General features: G+C 37.7%; 1 long non-coding RNA gene and 1 pseudogene across 1 annotated transcript; both read right to left on the minus strand.

The window, feature by feature from the left end:
* Positions 1-1388: 1388 nt before the first annotated feature.
* On the minus strand, positions 1389-7779 carry LOC112656002 (uncharacterized). Its single transcript, XR_003134019.3, has 5 exons — positions 7665-7779; positions 5965-6101; positions 4575-4705; positions 4312-4464; positions 1389-1752 (listed from the first exon to the last, which is right to left on the minus strand). It is a non-coding gene; the product is annotated as an uncharacterized LOC112656002 (long non-coding RNA).
* An 8572-nt stretch (positions 7780-16351) lies between these two features.
* LOC112656091 (60S ribosomal protein L27-like) lies at positions 16352-16703 on the minus strand (annotated as a pseudogene).
* Positions 16704-22285: the final 5582 nt, after the last annotated feature.

Consider the following 22285-nt stretch of genomic DNA (forward strand, 5'->3'; position numbering starts at 1 on the left):
GGGGAAGTGAACTGAAAGGATCTTTAAGTCACTAAGGATAGTGACGTAACTTAAAATTAAATCAAACTGTTGGAGGTGGTTGCCTGTTAAATGTGCTGCTGCTGCTGCTGCTGCTGCTGCTGAGCTCTTATTTATGGGGCTTTTAGTATATTCTGGGAACTGTACTATGTGTTTTATATGGATTGTTTTATTGATTATTGACAACATTTTGAGATGGATTGGTTGTTATCTCTTTTTATGGATGGAAACAACCTAGCCAACATCTCACTGGTAACAAGTTGCTAAGTTGGACTTGAATGCAGGAAGTCTAAAACCAATGTTTTCATGAATACACCAGACTCTTTGGCTTTATGAGTGGTATTGCTGGGGCCTTTTATTGTCTACAGTTGTATATTCTGGTACTATTTAAATTTGTGTATTTAATTCTTTTATGTATGTATGTATATATGTATGTATGTATGTTACATGCCCACTGTGCAGCCCAACACTGGACTTGAACTCATGACCCTCAGATCAAAACCTGAGCTTAGATCAAGAGTGGGATGCTCAACTGACTGAGCCACATGGGTGCCCCTAATTATTTTTAAAGCAGGAAAAAAATACACCCACAAAAGATTGAACAGAGGAAGCCTACAAAAAAATAAATACAGTAAAAATTATTTTAAGAAGTGAAAATCAACTTCTAAATTCTGCATTCAATGTTTTATAATATGTGTATTTGGGTAGCATGACTTGAAAATGTTTTGATTTTATACACTTGTGAAGGAGGTTATCAATCCATGTGAAGGCTCATCATGGATTCTCTTTACCATCAAATGCATAAAGGATTACCAATCATAAATTATGGCAATAGTAGGAATATAATCAATTTTAAATTGCTATTTGGCTTTACAGAAGAAATATTTAATATTAGGCTATTAAAACATTAACAAATGCCATTCATTACTTTTCAGATATGAAAAAATTAATTTTTCATATTAATAGTTAAATTTTCCTGCTTGTCTGATAAAAGGGTGTTATGCTACACCAAGGATAATACATTATTCTAAATTCTAAATTATGTGTTTGTTAAAATTATTTCCATTTATTATCTTTGCTTTAGATTTTAACTTCTAAGAAGTGTTTGGTGAGATATATCATATTTAAGCCAATCTATTATTTTAAAGATTTGATTTTTAAGGAATCTTTACACCCAACATGGGGCTGGAACCCACAACCCCAAGATCAAAAGTTGCATGTTCAATCAACTGAAGCGGCCAGGAGCCCCTAAGCTAAATCTATTTTTAAATGAATTTTTTTTCCTGCAAGTAGCAATGAGTAATGCCTCCTTTTACTCCATTTTATTAATAATATTGATTAATATTAATAAATGTGATATTAATCAATAGTATTTTTAAAAGATTTTATTTATTCATGAAAGACACAGAGAGAGAGAGGCAGAGACAGGCAGAGGGAGAAGCAGGCTCCTTTGTGGGGAGCCTGATGGGGGACTTGATCGCAGGACCCTAGGATCACAACCTGAGCCAAAGGCAGATGCTCAACTACTGAGCCACCCAGGCATCCCAATAGTATTGTTAGTTAATACTAGTTTTATGACTCTATTATTTTTCCAGATACTTGGTTCTTCTTAGTGGATCAGCAATGGAAGATTTTAGAAATGTGAGTAGAAAACCATCCCTCTTCTCTTCCTAGTTGGAGATGTTGATGCATGACAGAGGCATATCATTTCACAACCTTCTTCTCTGTTCTCTGCTGTATGAGAGGAAATAGGAACAATCATTGGCAAATGAGATTTCTTAAGGAACTCTCTTATTGCTGTTGTTGTTGTTGAAGAATTCAGTAGAAGCACATTTCCTCTTGGGATCCCTCCTCAAATTTCCTCAGAGAAGAGCAGTGGAACTGGTTTGCTCTCCCATTGCCTCATCGCCTTACCTGGCTTCCCAAATGTTCTTGGCTGCACTGCCCAGAAAGATAGTGTGTCTGAGACCACTCAGGGGAAGCTGTTTGGTGCAGCTGCTCTTCCTTCTGGTCCTGGCCTTCATTCAGCTCCCCTAAAGGGCATATTCGTACATGGCTTCTCAAGTGGTGTAACTTGGGCCCTTCTGCCAGCAGCCTGGGCCAGGGGCCAAAGGTGAGAAAGGAAAGGGGAGTCTCCTGCACCACCCTAGAGATACCTTCCTGCCCAGAGGGCCCAAAGAGAACTTAGTCTCAGAGCATTATGGATGAAAAGTAAAGAGTGGCAGGTGGGGGAGCTAATCTTTAATAAAGAAATATGCTTTTCTGAAAAATATGATACTAATAATTTGTGATAAAGGGTTGAGTTCTAGCGAAATATAGTTGATGCGCATGTATTTATCAGACAAGTAGATGTTAGGCTGGCAGTTTCCCTTTGAGCTGGGAAAGTGCTAGCATATCCCGAAGAGGCTGTCATTTTTCCAGTCTCTATTAAGAATTGAGGCATTTCCTGGCTGCCCTGATATTGACATTTAGCTTGTCTGGGGGACCGGGAAAATCGTGCATTATTAAACTCTTGCCTTGACAAGACAAAAGCTGATGTTTGTACTGGAGGACTGATTTTCATCTCTGACCTCCCTCCTTATCCTCCTTCTGTCCTTTCTGTCTTCCCAAGTCTCCAGTCCTGGGTCACACTTAACCTAGTGCCCCAGGCCATGGGCAGACAGGGAGCAACATTCTGAGCATGGCAGGGTGAAGCCCCATAAATCCTAGCATGCATCCTCTCAAGGCAACTTGCCCCAATAACAACCCATGGGGAAGGGATTGGGTCTTCTGTTGGGAAGGTCATCATAAAGACATGGACACTGGTTGATCCCTGAGTGGGACCCGGCCTCTAAGATGCTTCTCACCCCTCCGCCCCCACCACCACTTGGAATGTGGGTTCTGCTTGCCTTTCCTGATCCGAGAGGCTGCTCCAATGACATAACCTTGAGAGAGTGATTTGGTGTTAAGAACACCTGCCCAGCATACATGACTGAACCTAGTTAAGGTCTCTATACTAACTTTTAGGATTTGGTGAGCAGGTGTAGAGATCTACTTATCTTGCTGCTGCCCAAGACAAGCTTAGGATGTAAGTTCCCTTTGCTTATTAAAACTGCCACCTATCAACCTGAGTGGCATGTCCCTTTCTTTGTCTCTCCCTGTCCTCTGCATTCAGGAACCAGTTTCAGAGTCCATCCAGGAAGTTCCTGAGGATTTTGATTGATTTTTTCAAAGTCTAAAACAATGAGCTAAAACAATTGATTTTTTCAATGTCTAAAACAATGAGCTGCCCATGCCATCTTTTGGAAACACATTTTCAAAACACAAAAACAATTCTAGCACCATTCTCTTACCACTCCCAGAAGATCAGAATGGATAGATGAGGAGAAAAGTAGTTCTTCAGGCCAACTTCTGTGTTCGCTAGGGAAAATAAGCTGATGTGCTAATTTGGTCACCAGGTGTATCAAGGCATATAATGCAGAAGAAGGCAATGTGTCTTGTAGTACTGATTAAATATTTCATCCTTAATCTTAACTTCCAAAGTTCACAGATGAAGCAGAAAACTGTGAGCTTCTGAGGCTCTACGTGATGAGGCTCTACACTGTGGCGAGTGTAGCCTGTAGCAGGACTCCTGGTACTTTCCCCTGTTCTTGGATAGTGGGAGTGTATCCTGGAAGAACACCGGGAAGCTTGCCCAGCTGTAGGTCATTCACTTTCTAGCGGGCAGTGGGAGGCCAATGATGTTCCGAGGCCAACCCAAAGTTTAGGAACTTTTTAGAGTACTGTGAAAGGAAACTTTGTTTTTCTCCTCTATTCTCAATACTTCCAATACTAGCTGTGTGAATTTTTCCCACATGAAGCAATTCTCAATTTTTAGTGGATACTGACTGGATGTCTTATAAATTTAATTCAATTCTGAAACTATACCTGGGGGGATAGCTGCAGATCCCATGGGTCATGCGTTCAGTCCCAAAAAATTGTCCTCACTTTAGATGCCAATTGTAAGTCTAGATTGCCACCCGTACTTCTGACCAAATGGGACTCGTGGACTCCTTTGATAATTTGCTAGAATGGCTCCCAGAACCTGGGGAAATACTTACTTACGTTTACTGATTTAGTGTCAAATGATATAACTCCAAAACAACCATTTGGAAGAGATACACAGGACTAGGTATGGATGGCAGAAGGGCCATGGGCCCTCGTAGGGTGGCCACCCTTCCAGTTCTTCCACATATTCACCAAACCCGAAGCTTATAAAATCCTGTTGTTCAAGAGTTTTGAGAGAGTGAAATCTTTACCCTACCTCATACCCACCTTGGGGTGTAAAGTTGAGTTCTCCCACAGAACAGGAGGGTGCCCATCATATCAAGTATGTCGTAGACATCTTTGTTATGTTTATTTTATATTTCTATCTCCAATCCCATATATTGATGTGGTCTCTTGTGCCTAAAGAAAATATTTGAAGACCTAATAGAAATAGGATTGATTTGATTACTATAGGAAGCTCCATAGGAATTGGACCTCAAGCCTAGAAAAAATTAATTGCATCATTCAACAATGGCCTCAAAATAACTCACCTACTTGAGTGGATAGGAGACCCAGCACTTCTTATTATGCAGATTGACTTAGTTTGCTGGAGCTGCCATAGCAAAATACCACAGACTGGGGGGCTTCAAAAACAGACAATTATTTTTCACAGTTCTGGAGGCTGAAAGTCCAAGATCAAGATGTTGGCAGTGTTGGTTAACTCTGAGGTTTCTCTCCTTGGCTTGCAGATGATTGCCTTCTTGCTCTAGTCTCATGGAATCTTTCTTCTGTGTTTGTGTGTGTGCATTTCTGGTGGCTCTTTGTGTGTCCTAATCTTTTTTTTTTTTTTCAATATTTTACTTGTTTGAGAGAGAGATTGAGAGAGAGAGAGACAGGGATGGTGACAGAGAGCACAAGTGGGGAGGAGAGGGAGAAGCAGGCTCCCCGCTGAGCAGGAAGCTGGATGTGGGGCTCCATCCTAGCACCCTGAGATTATGATCTGAGTCAAAGGCAGATGCTTAACCGACTGAGCCACCCAGGCACTCCAATCTCCTCTTCTTATAAGGACACCAGTCAGATTGGCTTAGGGCCAACACTGTTGGTCTCATTTTAATTTAATTACCTCTTTAAAACCTCTCTAAATACAGTCACATTCTGAAGCAATGGGGTTTAGAGCTTCACTATATGAATTTGGTTGGGGGGACACAATTCAGCCCCTAACAAGAATACTTTCCCTTTGTTCCTCCTTTAGAACACCCAAGCAGTAGTTGACTTTGGCTCCAGACACTTGTTTTGAAAGGCAGGATGGTGTTCTTGGAAGGTGCATGAATTATGAAATTCTACTACCAATGGTGTAAATCTTGATTTGATTACTTTTTCCTTTTTATACTTTGGGCTCTCTGGGCCTCAATTTCCCCATTTGTAAAACCTGTGTACTATTTACTTGGGGATTAGATGAGGTAGCTTCTGTAAAGTGCCTGGGGCAACAATGTAGGCAGTAAATTTAGTTTCACTTCTGTATCTTAAAGGATAGGTAAACGTTTCTGTTACTTTGAAGGGCATATATTCTCCTTTGGCTTTACTAAGCGAGAATTCAATACATTTCCCCAAAGGAAAGAATATGGAAAAGGACATAGTTTTTTTTTTAATAAATTAATTTTTTATTGGTGTTTAATTTACCAACATACAGAATAACACCCAGTGTTCATCCCGTCAAGTGCCCCCCTCAGTGCCCGTCACCCATTCACCCCCACCGCCCGCCCTCCTCCCCTTCCACCAGCCCTAGTTCGTTTCCCAGAGTTAGGAGTCTTTATGTTCTGTCTCCCTTTCTGATATTTCCCACACATTTCTTCTCCCTTCCCTTATATTCCCTTTCATTATTATTCATATTCCCCAAATGAATGAGAACATATAATGTTTGTCCTTGTCCTATTGACTTACTTCACTCAGCATAATACCCTCCAGTTCCATCCACGTTGAAGCAAATGGTGGGTATTTGTCGTTTCTAATGGCTGAATAATATGGAAAAGGACATAGTTTTGTTTTGTTTTTTGCTATCATAATGATTTACAGTGGAGCTGCATGAAGAAAGAATAAAATAAAGTTAAGTAGAGAACTCAAACACACTATCAATTGGAAATACAATTTTTAGGTATACCATGGATTACGTAGGCTTTTGAGGGTTGAACTTGTTTTTTTTTTTTTTTTTTTTTTTTTTAAGATTTTATTTATTTATTCATGAGAGAGAGAGAGAGAGAGAGAGGCAGAGACACAGGCAGAAGGAGAAGCAGGCTCCACGCAGGGAGCCCGACGTGCGACCCGATCCCGGGACTCCAGGACCACGCCCTGGGCCAAAGGCAGTCACTAAACCACTGAGCCACCCGGGGATCCCCATGAACTTGGGGTTAATAATTTTTGAAAACACTGTATTTTAGGGAAATGGCATTCAGTTTGGAAATAAAAATACAGTATCAAGAGCTAGTGTTTTGGGCAGGAGATATAAAAGCTGGGTGGGGAATTAAGGAGCTAACTAAATGTTTACTGAATAAACTAATACAGAAAAGCCATCATTAGGATGGAACAAGCAGAGCAGGGGTTTGAGGAACAGCTTAGTGGATTTCAAAGAAAACCACATTTGAGGCCACAGTACAACTTTCAACTTGAACCTATTGGTAGATCGAGAGCTTATGCTACATTAAGCAGGGTGTTTGTTGCAATTCCAGGTCTTTAGAATTTGTTATCTGAGTAAGTCTGGGAAACGTAGGATTTGGACGGCGGTCTGACATTAGAGGACAATTAGCAAGCATTTTCTGAGCATAATTATTGCTCCAACACTTTGCCCATTTATCTCAACATAGAAATAACAGGCTGGATAATATATAATTTATAGTTTATCACCATGTTACTTTGACTCTCAGATCATTTCTTGAAAACATTTCTGGTGATCCTTTACAATTTAATTTTTTTTTTTTTTTTTTTGCTATCAAAATGATTTACAGTGGAGCTGCATAAAGAAAGAATAAAGGAATAAAGTTAAGTAGAGAACTCAAACACAGTATAAACTGGTAATTTTCCACTACTCAAGAAAAAATGTCACTTTTCTCCCAAACAACCCAATCCTTACTCTTATCACCAATGTACATAACATGATTGATATTGCATATCTGCTACATAAACATTGCTTTAATATTTTTCATTACTTTTGCCCAAATGACCCTGAGTAAATGTAGTATCTGGCACAAGGTGCTAGAGTCATGGCACTGGTTCAAAGCCAGTGGCTTTGTTGCACAACATGGAACTCTCAGAACTTTGGCATAGCTAGAGGTTTTTTATTTTTTTTCTTTTCCTTAAAAAAAAATTATTGGATATTTCACCTTTATTATCTATGAAGCTCTATTGCCAAGTGATCAGACATGAAACGCTAAAGGGAACCAAACAAATGAGACATTTTTAATTCCCTAATAGGGTGATGATAAAAAAATACTTTACATGTGAATAGTGCCCAGTAGTTTGCAAATTATTTTTTTTCACACAGACACACACACCTACACACACCTACACACACACACACACACACACACACACTTAACCTTACTTTTTTGGTAGTAATAGGAATTGATTTTAGCATGAATAAAACTTACCTTCTTGCAACGGAGGGAAATGTGAATCTCCCATCTTCCTACAAATGTCCTCATATTCACTGATATCAATGTTTGGGGACAAGTTTTTAAACCTTCTGAGTCACAGTTGAATTCTTACTCAATGAAGGCCAGCTATCTGCATCTTTGGACTGAGTCAAGAAAATTTCAAGGACATTTAGATTTCCATGTGATACCACATGGAGCCGAAGTACACAATTTTTTTTATTACAGTAAAAAAAATCAATTGGAGGAAACTGTTTTGACACAATCTTTAACAGCTCTATTTTTAAATAACCATAATTTTACCTTCTCCTGTCAAAAAGACCTAAGTGTATACATCAAATGATCCTAGCTCACATGAACCAGTTGTTTGAATTTTTTTGTGCCAACAAAATATTTTGTTACACTTTTTTTAAGATTTAATATTTTAAATAACGACAACATATTATTTAAAGACACCTCTGAAATGTTGATCCATACTGCTCATAATGCAATCAAAAAATTTTTTAAAACTGACACTAATGATATTTCATTACATTTTATTTATTTTTAATTTTATTATTATTATTATTATAGTAAACTCTGGGCCCAACATGAGGCTTGAGCTAAAACCCTCAAGATCTAAAAAACAAAAACAAAACAAAACCCTCAAGATCAAAACTCCCATGCCCCATGGGCTGAGTCAGCCATGCACCCCAAACCAATGGTATTTTAAACAGACTGGGCACAAATCTTGCTGATTGGAAGGCTAATGACAAGTCTACAAACACTCTGGTAAATAATCCACAGGTTATTTTATCTTTCTCCTCCTCCTCATCATCCTCTTCATTTATCATTCTAGGCCCTGTTGAGCAGAACTCTTCAACGGAAGTTTTCACCCTATAAAAATATCCCCCAATCCTCTTAAAATCCAAGTAGTCCAGCTTTCTTTATGTATGGTGGCAAAACTGCATAAGATAAATTTAATTAGATAAACTGAGGAAGCAGTTGAATGAAAGGTAAAGCACAAGCAGATAGAATGGAACTGGAATACAGTGTGAGTCCCAATGCCTGGCTTCTCCATCTGACTTTGCCACTTGAATGTTCTTTGATCTTAGATAGATCTTTTAACCCCACCACTACTCTTCCCTCAGGTTTTTACATTTGTAAAATGGAGATGCAATACTTTGTTCTGCTTACTTTATAGTGCATTTCTAGGATCAGAGAGAGATGGTGCATGTGGAATGCTTCTAGTATTTCCAAATACTATAAATATATGAGTGGTTATTATTATGTTTTTAACCGAGGTTAAACTTGGTGGACTCATTCAGGAAATCTAAGTCCTAGGTTGCATTTTTCCACCAACCAGCTAGGAAGACTTGAGCATAGTAGTGGGTCTTTTCCAATGCCTCTAAAAAGAGGTAAAAATACCTACTTCACATCTAAAATGTAAACAGTCTCTGTAAAATCCAAAGTAATCCAGTTTTCTTCCTGTATAGAAGATTGTCACAAATATCACCACAAAAGTGATTAGATAAAACAAGAAAGGATTTTTGGAAGAGGTGATGTACAAGTTGTTGGCATTTTTTAAACTGTAAAAACAGTAAAAAGAAAGTGTTTTTAAATCGTAAAGCTCCTTGGAAAACTTAAATCCACTTACTGACAGCACCCACGTTTTTTCTATAGGATGAACTAGCAGTGAGATTGGGCTTGAAACTGTACCAGCATGGGACTGAGCCTGAGTGAGCAGATGTCCATAGTCCTTAACAAGGGACAGGACAGAAGGCCCTTCTAACTGGGAGCTCACCAATTCCCTTTGGTGCTGCTACTGGGACCCCCTGTTGAAAGCCGGGCAGAAAGATCTAAGATTTCTTTGTATGAAAGAGTAAAAACCAACTTACTAAGAGATGATTTAGAAAACAAAGAACATACAAATTGAATTTTTTCCCTTCTTTTTTCTTTCTTTCTTCTTTCTTTCTTTCTTTCTTTCTTTCTTTCTTTCTTTCTTTCTTTCTTTCTTTCTTTCCTTCCTTCCTTCCTTCCTTCTTTCCTTCCTTCCTTCCTTCTTTCTTTCTTTCTTTTTCTTTCTTTCTTTCTTTCTTTCTTTCTTTCTTTCTTTCTTTCTTCTTTCTTTTTTTTCTTTTTTACTAAAACAAATTTTAAGAACTCGAGTAACAGTAACTTATAAGAAAAAGAATATGCAGTTTTTGATAATAAAAATCAACATAGTTCCCAAATCTAATTATTAGTATCATATTGCTAATATCTCATATTGATTTTTGATATTAGTAAATCATTGATAATATTGCTTTTGATATGGCCACATTCTAAGGGAGTATGTGTCAGATATATTGGCACAGCTCCCCACGTTTATACCAATTTCTGTTACGAAAGATCCAGTGCTTTCCTGGCTGTTCAGTTTTCTTCAGAAAGTAGTTCTCATAGCTCTCCAGTTCTGTAATCTTCCTACTTCAGTTCTTTAAATTAACTTTGCTGCCAGCAACCAGCCTATTTGGCTTTTGGTATGTTTTAATAAATGTGCTGTTTGGCAATAGAAAGCAGGCAAAGAGTCAGAAGACCTTCAACCAGATAGTCTTTTATGGTCATGAAAATACTACTGCTATTGCTTTTTTTTCCCCACTTTTTCTTTATGTGTGCTGCTTCTGAGAAAGATTACAAAAGTGAGAGCGGAATTACCAAGAACCCTAAAGATCCAAGGAAGTCCTGTCTCTGAAGCTCAATGTAGAAGAGGACATGAGGTATACGGGGAGCTAGTGAGAGCAAATTTTCCTTCTTGCTTGCCATAATCCAGCCAATACAGTGTGCCAGGTGAACTTGCAAGGTACTCAGCAGAGGGGTACCCCTAGTGAGATTCTGTGTTACCTCTTCAGGAAGATTAACATGGTCACAGTTCAGCACTTGTAATGACTGGAGAAGAACAAATACTTCATTTCCCTGTGTATTGAGCTCCTTTGAGAAGAGCGACATACATGAAGGAATGAATGAATGAATGAATAATGATCAATGCCAGACAACACTGATACTTCTGGCAGGAAAAAAAAACACTGTCAAATCAGTTACTGGTTAAGGACACTTTTTTTTAAGCTATTAAAGTTCTTCAATAACCATTGCTCCATCTTTTGGTAATAGCACTTTAACTCTTCAAATTTAAGTACGTGATTTATATTGAGTAAATTTTAAATAAGGTGTGAAATTTAGGTTGTTTCATTTTTTAACAATTGGTGTCCAAGTGTTCCAGTATCATTTGTTGAAAAGGCTATGTACATATCCTTCATTGAGTTTCTTCATGGGTAGAAGTGGAATTCACAGTGTTCCTCTTAATATACATATTTTCCTTTTCCTTCAATGCAAGAAATTTTTTCCTACTATGCCTTTTAATACTTTTTGTAATATTTTATATTTATAAATATAAATATTTAAATTTATTTATATTTAATACATATGTACATTTATTTATATTTATATATAAATATTTATATATATTACATTATATTTCTTAATATTTTTCTTTTCTTTGTTGATTTTAGGGAGATAGATTCATGAATGTGGAGGTTGCTTGATCAGTGTACTTTTACTCCTTTACTTACTCTGTCCCAGAGAGCAATCAATGAGGCATCTGAGCTCTGCATTTTAGATGAATAACTTAAATTGGCTTGGCTTGGTTTCTACTCTTGTTCTTGTGGAGAATAAAACCCCAAGGGAAGTAAGAACTAGGAAGCAGGATAACTTCAACTTTACGTGCAGTAATTCTTACTGGATTAGACCACCCACCTCCCATATGAAGACTACAACTCTCATCAGTACTGCCTATGCCTGAATAAAGAAGTCTGCCTAATTTTATGTTTCAGTTAGCAGGTACATTTGGCTGTCACTCTACATAGTGTCTTCTAGTTTAGCTTTTATAAACCACAGAGGTGATGTTTTGGTTGCCTTCCTTTTCAATTTCTAAATAATCTCAGCAGGAAAGAGGGATGTTATTTGTTAATTTTGAAAGAAAGTCCTAACATTTGGTGTATAGGTCAGAAATATTGCATGACACAGCAGAGAATAGAATTTGGAGATAAAAATTACACAGGAAGAAGCCTTAGGTATGGCTTTGAACTTTTTTTTTTTTAAAGATTTATTTATTCATTTTTGAGAGAGAGAGTGAGCACACATGCAATTGGGGGCATGGACAGAGGGACAGAATCTCAAGCAGACTCCCCACTGAGCAGAGACCCTGATGCAGGCTTGATCCCATGAGCCAAAATCACTAGTCAGATCCTCAACCGACTGAGCCACCCAGGTGCCCTGATTTTTTTTTAAATATTTTATTTTTAAGTAATCTCTATACCCAAATGGGGCTCGAACTCACAATCCTGAGATCAAGGGTAGCATGCTTCACCAACTGAGTCAGCCATGCACCCCAAATGATGCAAATCATGCATCATTTGATTTTAATGTGTGTGTGGATTGTTTTGACCTTGGCACTTTATATTATACATATTTATGGTTTCAGGTCTCACATTTTGAGTTTACTTTTGTGTATGGTGTAAGAAAGTTCAAGCCTCATACTAGCTTTCTAATGCTACTCTTTTTAGGCATGTGATATTTGACTTTGGTCTGTGTCTTAATAAGCTTGAGGTATTATGACAAAATACCGTAGACTGGAGGGCTTAAAGAACAGACATTTATTTTTCACAATTTCAGAGGGTGGGAAGCCCAAGAACCAGGTGTTGGCAGATTTAGTTCTTGATGAGGGCCCTGTTACTGGCTTGCAGATGGCTGTCTTCCCACTGGCAGAGAAAGGAAACTCTGGTGTCTTCCTTTTCTTGTAAGGACACTAATCCCATCATGAATGCTCCACCCAAATGAACTCATCCAAGCCTAATTACCCCCCAAAGATCGCACTTCCTAATACTATCACACTGGAGGTTAGGGCTTCAACATATGGATTTTGGGGGCACACAGACATTCAGTCCGTGGCAGCCCACAGCTGTCTTTTATGGGGGCTAGGTGCACAGGTAAGTGTGACTTCCTATGGATTCAGGGAACATTTCAGGATTTAAAAAATAATGTGCCCACGGGCTTTTCACTCCCTTATCAAGAGTGTATAGGCATCTTAGGTGCCAAGTGTATACAGGACTATGAGACCATTAAAAAGAGTCTGTGGGAGCCAGAGTTTCTTGGCAGGAATGCAGAAAGGCTTCTAGGGCCTTGACAAAGGTGCACAGATCCTAGCAAGTAGGCTATGAAGTATCATCATCAAATAACAACCATGTAGGTGACCAGAACCACATCTATAAGCAGGTTTTAGTAAAGGGTTTCTGTTTTTTTAAAATTTTTATTATTGGGGTGCCTGGGTGTCTCAGACATTAAGTGTTTGACTTGTGATTTTTGCTCAGGTTATGATCTCACGGGTTGTGAGATTGAGCCCCATGTTGGGCTCTATACTTGGCGGGGCTTCTGCTGGGATTCTCTCTCTCCCTCTGCCCTTCCCCAACATGACCTCTCTGTCAAATAAATAAATAAAAATCTTTAAAATTTTTATTATTGAAGGATAGTTGGCATATAATGTTATATTAGTTTCAGGTGTACAACTGTGATTTGACAATTCTGTACATTACTTAATGTTCATCACTATAGGTGTAGTCACCATCAGTCACCCTACAAAGTTATTATAATATTGACTATAATCCCTAAACCATATTTTTCATCTCCATGACTCGTTTATTTTACAACTGAAAGCTTTACCTATTAATCTCCTTCACCTATTTTTCCCCTGCCCTTCTAGCAACCACCAAGGGAAAGGTTTTAAAGTATAAACTGACACAGCTTGTTATGCAAACTTATCTTTTCCTAAGCACATTATGTAATATATTAATTGCACTGATTAATACATTGGGGTTAATAATTAGTAATAAATAATCATAATCAGTTAATGCATGAAATGCACGAGTGGTCCCCTATATTTTATGCCATCTGTATACATGCCCTTTGATAGTGCTGGTCCTATACTGATTCTGGGCTTGTTCATATGATTTTCTTTGGCCAGTGGAATAGTAGCAGACATGATACAAGCAGAGGTTTGAAAAAGTACTTGGGTATTGTACTCCTGTCCTGGAAATCTGCCATTGCTATGGAAACAGTCTTGTATGGTTTGTTGAAGGATAAGAGACTACATGGAACAAAAATGAGTCATGAGTCCCTGAACTTCTCCTTTAGATGACTGCAGACATAGGGAAGAACCCAAATGAGAGCAGCTAAACCTAGCCCAGGTCAACAAAACAATTGAGGTGATTTTTATATCCATAAGAAATAATAAATAGTTGATGTTGTAAGCCTCAAAATTTTTTAAAAAAATAATTCGCTTTTTAAGTTCCAGTATAATCAATGTACAGTGTTCTATTAGTTTCAGGTGTACAATACAGTGATTCAAAAATTCTTTTTTTTAAATTTTAATTAATTAATTAATTTATTTATGATAGTCACAGAGAGAGAGAGAGAGGCAGAGACACAGGCAGAGGGAGAAGCAGGCTCCATGCACCAGGAGCCTGATGTGGGATTCGACCCCGGGTCTCCAGGATCACGCCCTGGGCCAAAGGCAGGCGCCAAACCACTGCGCGACCCAGGGATCCCTGATTCAAAAATTCTATACATTACTCAGTGCTTATCATAAGTGTACTCTTAATCCCCTTCACTCATTCCTCCCCTCCCCCTACTACCATTTTGGTAACCACCAGTTTGCTCTCTATAGTTAAGAGTCTGTTTTTTGGTTTGTCTCTTTTTTTTCTTTGTTCATCTGTTTTATTTCTTAAATTCTACATATAAGTGAAATCATATGGTATTTGTCTTTCTTTGATAGACTTCTTTTACCTAGCATTATACTGTCTAGGACCATCCATGTTGTTGTAAATGACAAGATTTTCTTCATTTTTATGGCTAATATTCCATTGTGTGTGTGTGTGTGTGTGTGTGTGTGTGTGTGTGTATATATACCGTATATACAAATGGTTATATATATATATATTTATATATATATATATAATTTTTATCCATTCATCTATTGATGGAAATTTGTGTTGCTTCCATCTTTTGGCTATTGTAAATAATGCTGCAATAAATATAGGGATGCATGTGTCTTTTCGAATTAGTATTTTTGTTTTCATTGGGTAAATACCCAGTAGTGGAATTACTGGATCATATGGCAATTGTATTTTTAATTATTTAAGGAAACTCCATGCTATTTTCCATAGTGGCTGCATCAGTCTGCATTCCCATCAACAGTGGGTGAGAGTTCCTTTTTCTCCACCTTCCTGCCAACACTTGTTTCTTGTGTTTTTTATTTTAGCCATTCTGACAGGTGTGAGGTGATATATCATAGTGGTTTTGATTTGCATTTCTCTGATAATGAGTGATGTTGAACATCTTTTCACATGTCTCTTGGCCATCTGGATGTCTTCTTTGGATAATGTCTGTTCATGTCCTCTGCTCATTTTTTAATTGGATTATTTGGTTTTGGATGTTGAGTTGTATAAGTTGAGTTGTATAAGTTCTTTACATATTTTGTATACAGACTCCTATCAGGTATATCATCTGCAAACATTTTCTCCCATTCAGTAGATCATCTTTTTGTTTTGTTGATTGTTTCCTTTATTGTGCAGAAGCATTTTATTTTGATATACTTCTAATAGTATTTTTATTTATTATTTTTTTTGCTTTTGTTTTCTTTGCCACAGGAGACATAGAAAATGTGCTACAGTGTTGTCAAAGAAATTGTTGCCTGTGTTCTCTTTTAGGATTTTTATGGTTTCAGGTCTCACATTTTGAGTTTACTTTTGTGTATGGTGTAAGAAAGTTCAAGCCTCAAAGTTTTAAGATGATTGGTTATACAAGAATAACTAACTGATTTCTGAACCAAATTTCCAAAAATAGAGAAAAGAGATTCTTAAGAGGCCTTTTAAGCATTTTTGGCCATCTCTCTACCCTGCATTTACTTCACTTGAACTGCAATGCAGTTGAGATTTTGGTTTTATCTTCTTACTGTCAGGATCAAGTAGTCGATACCATATAGACTGAGACAAATTTGGCTGAATCTTCCTGACAGGACTAGAGGGGGGAAAATATAACTGAGAAAAAGACATTAAAGAAAGAAATGCCTTGCAGAATCTGGAGCATTGCATGAATACTGCCGTTTGCTGGGTTCAGTCTTAAGAAATATCAACAGTTGCTTATGATTAGAAATGTGTTAAGGATGATTTTTCCAGTAAAATGTGGAAACAATATGAAAACCTAGTTAGGGTCTTAGGGTCTTTTTTTTTTTTTTTTAAGTGCCTAAGCCATTCTCTACCAAGAGACAATACCCACTGAGGTATAGTGCTGAAAATGCCCAGTCATAAGAATTTGTGGATGCTGTCTTACCACGTAGAATCCATATTAAGTTCAACAGGGGAGTGAATAAAAAAGAGATTTTGAGCATACTTGAAGGGAAGAATAAGGGTGCCCCTTGAACAAGACTATGTGACTAGAACTGCCTCCACTGCAAATTTCTAATACTTTCAAGAAAGCAGCATACACATCAGGATATATGAGATGATGCTGCAGTGGCAAACAACTCCCAAATCTCAGTGGCTTTTGGCACAGCACAACTTTATTTTTTATTTATTTGCTGTTTTTTGGGTATGTTTAATGACTGAAACAAAACAGACCTAAAACCACAGTTTCTGGAAGAACCATTTGTTTTTTCCAGGTCTTGTACTTCTCCTCAAACCTGACCTTGGCCTTTCTTTGGGCCTTGCTTTTAAGAACAGAGTATCTGAAGACATCCTTGAATGACAGTTTTGTCCAAGGGGATGTCCACAGAGTACCTTGTGGGTATGAGGTGATAGTAGTTATAAAGTTTCACAAAAGACTTGATCTTTAAGCTCTTGTCGATCAGAGCATGGCTGTAGGGATATGCTTAGATGACATCATCAATGTTCTTCACAATGACTGCTTTGTGTCTGGATTATCATCCAGCTGGACCAGCACCACCTTTCTGGATTTCATGAAGTAGCCCATCTTGACACCAGTCACTTGAGCCTATAGCAGAAAGCCGTAACATAATTTTATACTTCTACTTGCCACATGTCTTACTTTGGATGGAAGGCCTCTGCTCATTGCAAACTTTCAGAGACACAGGCTGATAGATGCTCCATCTCGACACATGCTTCTATAATCACCAAGGCAAAAAAAAAAAAATGAAAAGAGGAATGTGGTGAGTTGAATTCTGGCTCTTAACGCTCTTAATGCGACTGCATGGAAGAAACATATGGCACTTCCATTTGCATTTTACTGGTCTAAGAAAGTCATACAGGAGAGGGAAATACAATCCATCTGTTTGTCTGGAAGGAGAGAGAAGCAGAACATGCCCTAATATCTTCTACATGCAAAAAATACTTGGTTCAGACTCCTTTTTATGTGCAAAATATACTTGCTCCCACCCCAAGGGAGCAAAAAAGGAACAAAAAGCCCCATGGAATAATAACACCAAATACAATGTTGATGATATCAAATGATGTGCTATAGTCTCTACAGCAGCTCTAGAAATGGTGCTTTTTAGTCCAGAGACTTTAGGGCTACTGAGGTAAGTTTTCTCTCCTTTACATATCTAACTTACAATGATTACATTGGATAGAGTAACTGCATAACACTTTCCCACTGAGAAAGTTAACAACTGGGAGACATACAGTAGAGCAATTCTAAAATCCTATTAGGCAGACTCTTGGAGAGCCCTTCCACTAAGAGTGAACCCTGGTCCTCTTATAATGTGTGTTCCATTAGTGTAAGCTTCTATCCACCTCTTTACTCATTCTATCCTCAGATAGAATGACTTATGGTTGATAATTTTGGAAAATAAATTGGGAATGCTTATGTCAGTTCTGCCTCTCTTCCTCCTAAGAGCGGGCATCCTTTGAGGGGCAGCCATTCACCTATGCTTTGCCATGTTCCACCTGATTAGGTATACTATCCTCCTAGTTCGCCGGAGAACTGGTCTATCCTGATTCAGCATTGCCTAGTGGATAAAGTAAGCATGACAAATACTGTGATTCAGATAGCAAGTCTATTTAGTTGCACAGCTAAGCTACATACATAGCTTTTATAACTTCTAGTGGTGATATTTTGATTCCTTATCACCGACTTGTTTTATTTCTCATTTTTTTCAAATGGGAATGATTAAGCAGATTTTTCTCAGAGAATTCAACAGTTGAGTTTTTTATTTTAGAAATTCCAGTTAGCCTTATGTTAGAATGTCTTCATCAATATTTGTGTTCTTTTCTCTAATTGCTTTGGTCTGTTTGTTTTATTCTTTTCATTCATGATTTTTTTTTTTTTTAGGATTTTCCTTCATGTTGGAAATTATATTTTTAGCATGCTTCTATTTCTGTTTCTATTTTTTTTAGTTCTATAATTATTTTATTTTAGCACTAAATTAATTTTTCTGCAGACTCCTCTTTTATGTTGTTTGGCTGGTATTTGAGTATAGATATATATTCTCAGTATATATATATGTATATATACATATATATATGTTTCTCAGATATAGAAGAGAGATTCATTTCTATAAATTTTATCAATTGCATAAGAGAGATGAAGGAAATAGAAGAGTAAAGATAATTCCTAGATGTCTGGCTTGAATAATTAGGTGATGCTGTTCATTAATATAGATATTTCAGCAGGAGGGAAATATTGACTCCAGAAACAAATTTCTTTTGCACACTGGACCTGATTGTTTTACCCAATAACACCTCAGGCCTGAAGAATTAGGAATTTTCATGGGACAGACCTGACTAGGTAAGTTCAATGGGAGAGAGGGGGACTTGAGAGACATGTAAACATTGATTTTTCTAAAGAGACAGTCAGGGATCCCTGGCTGGCGCAGCGGTTTGGTGCCTGCCTTTGACCCAGGGCCCGATCCTGGAGGCCTGGGATCGAATCCCACGTCGGGCTCCCGGTGCATGGAGCCTGCTTCTCCCTCTGCTTGTATCTCTGCCTCTGTGTGTGTGTGTGTGACTATCATAAATAAATAAAAATTAAAAAAAAATAGACAGTCATCAGAATATGAGGAAGGAGTGTTTAAAAATGATTGAAAAGTGACAAAGAATAAGTTTCAGAAGTTTACCTCAGTTTTTAAAATCCTGAATTTCAGTAAAGAAGAACTCCTCTCTCGCCTTATGACTTCTAATTTGTGTATAGGGTGGCTCCAAGCTCCTGGAATCCAGTACTTTCTACAGTACTATAAGTTTTTAAAAATATTTTATTTATTTTACTCATGAGAGACACACAGAGAGAGAGGTGAAGACATAGGCATAGAGAGAAGCAGACTCCCTATAAGGAGCTGGATGCAGAAAGCGATCCCAGACTCCAGGATCACGGATGGCCCTGAGCCGAAGGCAGACGCTCAAACCCTGAGCCACCCAGGCATCCCTACAGTACTATAATTTACCAGCAGTCAGACTGGTAAGCTAATATTAGATTCTAGGAGCTATTTCTAAAATAGGGAAAATAAGAAAATATGTTTTAATTTCCAAAAAGAAGACAATGTAGAAGAGAGCTCTAGATAAACTGAATGGACAGATGATAGAGGAATTCAGAAAAAGGTCACACAAAGATAAGAAGGAAAATAAGATTGAAGGCAGAGAGGTGAGAAGAGGGTATTCTAGTCAGAACCAAGGATAAAAAGGACAGAATAAAAATTGACTGTGAATGTGTGTGTGTATGTATGTGTGTGTCTGTAAATGTATGAAAAAAATGAGAGAGAGAGTGAGAGCGAGAGAGAACACCACGAATGGAAGTATTGAATGCAGTAAGAAGACAAGCCTAACTAGAGAAAAGTTTTCACTAGCAGGCTTGGAAAACAGTGATAGGCCTTGCGGAATCTTGGTCTTCTACAGAAAGACTTGGCAAGAGTTCAGATTAATTTGGGGGGTAAATGGGAGACATTTTGGAGTGTTTTAGCAGGAGAGTCATAATGCAGAATTGTTTTTGAACAATTGAACTGATGGTAAAGCCATGTGCAGAGCAGACTGACAGTGGGGAATGACTGGAGATGTGCAGATGAGTGTAGAGCAACTGTAATCATTTGGAGAGGAGAGAGAGAAGGGCCTAGAAAAAGTATAGCCATGGGAGAATGGATGAAGGCAAGAGGCATTATAAATAAAGAAGCAGGAACCTGGCATTTGGGATAGTAATGTTAATGGAAACCAATCTTTCTTTTTCTTTCTTTCTTTCTTTCTTTCTTTCTTTCTTTCTTTCTTTCTTTCTTTCTTTCTTTCTTTCTTCTTTCCTTTCTTTCTTTCTCTTTCTTTCTTTCTTTCTTTCTTTCTTTCTTTCTTTCTTTCTTTCTTTCTTTCTTTCCTTTTTTTTTAAAGGTTTTATTTATTTATTCATGAGAGATACGCAGAGAGAGGCAGAGACACAGGCAGAGGGAGAAGCAGGCTCCACACAGGGAATCCGATGTGGAACTCGATCCTGGGACCCCAGGATTACATCCTGAGCCAAAGGCAGACACTCAACCACCGAGCCACCCAGGCGTCCCTAGAAACCAATTTCTTGGGGGCAAAGCACAAGAAGGAGCTTAAAGAAAAATATCGACACTTTACTGGCATATACACCTGAACTGTGGGGAGAATGGTACTAAGACTGCACTTGGGAATGGTTAGAACAAGGGATAGTTCTCTGTCTCTTACTCCCAATCCTGGACCGAGGCCATCTCCACGAGGTAGAGGAGCTAGCCGCCACCAGCTAAAGGGGATGGCTTTTTGCCCAGTATGATAAAAAAATCATGTAATGATAATTTTGAAAAATTAAAGGGAAAGGAGACGCTCAGCAATGATCCTACAACAATAGTGCAGTTATTGGAATCTTTTACTCATTTCCTTATCATTGCCTGTAGATGTAAATTTTTATGTTGTTGCAATTTTAAATTGGTTGTTTTCCACTACATCAGCAACACAAACAGTTTTTTATATTGCTGCATAGTCCCCATACTTATCTTGTTTAAATGGCTTTTATTTATTTATTTAAAGATTTTTATTTATTTATTCAAGAAAGACACACACACACACACACACACACACACACACACACACACACAGAGTCAGAGACACAGGCAGAGGGAGAAGTAGGTTCCATGCAGGGAGCCCCACGCCGGACTTGATCCAGTGACTGCAGGATCACGCTCTGGGCGGAAGGCAGGCACTAAACCACTGAGCCACGCAGGGATTCCCTAAAATGGCTTTTAGATATTTTTTTGAAAGGATAAGTGGTTGGGTACTAAGTGGTTTTTAATATTTAGCCACTTAAAATAATACTGTTATGAATATATAAATATAGACCTTTTTCTTTTGAATTTTTACATATCGAATTCCTACAAGGAGGGGCTACTTGGTAGAATAATGAGTCTAATTTTTTTGCTGCGTATTGGCAAATTGCCTTCCAAAGGATTGTATAATGTTTGTCGCCAGCAACACTGTGTGTGTGTATTTTGTCAGCATTGTATTGCCTAATTTCAACGGCAATAGCTAATAGTTATTACTAGTCAAAAATTATTATATAATTTTAAAGCCAATAATTATTATTAGGTATAAAATTATACCTTACTGTTTTAAAACATTGCATATTTCTTGTTACTGGCGAGGACTTGAATATTTTATTTATGTATTCATTGTATTAGCTTTTATGTTAATTCCTCATCCATATTTTTGGTCAGTTGACTGTCTTATCACTAAGATTTTGTGTAGTTTAATCTATTAATTATTTTCTTTGGTTGTTTCTATTATATTTTAACCATAAAAGGTCAACATCTTTCTGAAGAACTGATAAATATGATACATCAGTTTTCCATGATTTGAATGGATTTATAAAAGGTGATGTACTCATTGATCCAACAGAAAATATTTTCCTGCATAATGTGAAGGATATCTCCACGTTATATTTTTTGCCAATTTTTTTTTTACCATTAATGCTATGAATTTTTTTTTATAATAATCAGAATTGTCTAGAAATTGAGTGCTTTGCTGTTTCTAGAGCAGGGACCGTTTACTGAATACTGGCCCTATTTGTAGATGTCAAGTTTCAAGTGGGTTGAATTTTGAAGATAATTTTTTTTTTTTAGATTTTATTTATTTGAGAGAGATTGAGAGCACACTAGAGAGAGAGAGAGCAAGCGTGAGTAGGGGGCAGAAGGAGAGGAAGAAACAGGCTCCTTGCTGAGTGGGGAGCCCGATGCAGGGAGTGGGATCCCAGGACCCAGGGATCATGACCTGAGCCGAAGCAGTTTAACTGACTGAGCCACCCAGGACCCCCTAGAAGACATCTTCAGGGTACTAGACCCCCTAGAAGAACTATTTCAGGGTACCTGGATGGCTCAGGCAGTAGAGCCTGAGATTCTTAATCTCAGGGTTGTAAGTTTGATTCCCCATTAGGCAGAGAGTTTACTTAAAGATAAAGAAATAAAATAATTTAAAAAAAGATCTTAAAAGAACTCTTACAAATTTGAAGTTCAGGAAAAATATGACTTTAGAAAGGAAATTAAATGTGTCTACTTCTTATTTATGTGAGATTTCCTAAGAAGAATAAACTTTTCATTGCTTTTCAAATGA

The sequence above is a fragment of the Canis lupus genome, chromosome 22 (assembly GCF_003254725.2).
Source record: "Canis lupus dingo isolate Sandy chromosome 22, ASM325472v2, whole genome shotgun sequence".
Lineage (NCBI taxonomy): Eukaryota > Metazoa > Chordata > Mammalia > Carnivora > Canidae > Canis > Canis lupus.